This window comes from Gavialis gangeticus, unplaced genomic scaffold, assembly GCF_001723915.1.
Source record: "Gavialis gangeticus isolate Ggan-Ray unplaced genomic scaffold, GavGan_comp1, whole genome shotgun sequence".
NCBI lineage: Eukaryota > Metazoa > Chordata > Crocodylia > Gavialidae > Gavialis > Gavialis gangeticus.
Window position 1 is genome coordinate 40,187,670 of NW_017729006.1, and position 1,565 is coordinate 40,189,234.

A 1,565-nucleotide genomic window follows, 5' to 3' on the forward strand; every position below is an offset into this window, starting at 1 on the left:
CCCCCGGCCCGAGGCGCTGCGGACCCGACCCGCCGCACGCACTCACCAGCGCGCAGGTCCCGCTCGGGCTCGGGGTCCTGGCAGCGCGCGAGCAGCGCGAGCCCCGCCAGGCCCAGCAGCAGTAGTAGCAGCCCGGCCCTGCTCCCGCTCATGCCTGCGACTCCCCCTACCCGCCGCCGGCCTCCCCTTTCCAGCGGCCCATGCACTAAGTGGCTGCCCCCGATTGGCTGGGAACCCGCCCGCGCAGCCAATCAGCCTCAGCCCCGAGCCGTTCAGCTGCAAGCCCTAGCTCTACGTCACATGGTTGGGCCTCCCCCGGAGCTGCACCACCCACACCCGGGGTGAGCGCACGGGGGAAGGGAGGGAGGGGGACAGGCGCCTGCTCTGAGGTGCCCCTCCCTGATTGGCTGCCGGCCCCCACCAATCACCACCTGCCACTGGTCTCCGGCTGCAAAAATCCCGGGGGTGGGAGGGAAACAAAGGGGGCGGGAGATACGGCTGGGATTGGTGGAGGGGCAGGAACGGGGCGGGGCTTTCCTGTCCGGAGAAGCCACATCGCGCTTTGTGATTGGTGGGGAGGCCGCGCGGGGGTAGACGTCATAAAGGGGCAGGCGGGGCGGGTTCTGGAAGGCTGAAAGCTGCCCATGAGGGCGCGACACGTGGGGCTCGTGCCGCGCAGGTCGGGGCGGGGCGCCTTGCTGCAGCGTGGGGCTGTGCTGAGGGGATGTGGTTGCTTTCCACTGACTCGCAGCATGAGCTTAGTACACATCCACGCTCTCTCTGTTTCTCAGGGAAGACGTGGAAAGCCCCTCAGGCCTCCTCTGGCAGGGGAGGCAAGGAGCAGGGGGCCCCGTGAGGCGTCCCTCTCCCCCCTCTTTTTGGCTGATTGTCCTTTTTTGGTGAAGTAATCCTCTGAAAGTGCTGCCTTCTGGTGTGTTCTGCCTCAACTCCTCAAAAAAGGAAAAAAAAAGGGAGAAAAAAGCTGTGGGAGAAAGAAGGGAATGGATTTAGAAGAAGGATGCTCAACCAGGGTGTGGCAGCACCCTCATGTGGCTTGAGAGGGTGCCCCATGTTGTTAGCTCGGTTAGGTGTGCCAGTGTGATACACAAGGAAACCCAGAGATTACCAATAGGTATCTGGAGCTGTGGTGGTTGTGACAGCTTTGCCACAAAAAGCTGCCCTACTGTTTTTCTGTAGGCAACAAAATAGTGGAGGAAGACCTGTGATTTTCTAAGGGGGGTCTTGAGATTTAGGAAGGTTGAGAACTGATGTAGAAAGAGCGTTCTTCTCAAGAAGCGTCTAGTGCCTTCATGCTCTCACAGGCTCTGAAAGGAACTTGCCTGCTGTCCAAAGAGGCTTCCCACCCCCCTGTTTCTATGGCATTGGGGGAGCAATGTACGCACCGCGTCTTTACATTTTCCACTCCCTAGAGAAAAGGAAGGACCTAAGAGTAGCTCTACAGAAGAGGGCTCAAGGTGCTATATACCTCCATGTAGGATTATAGGAAGCTAGGACTGGAAGACCTCAGAAGTGCAGCTGTATAATCAAGGATATATTTGGTAGCC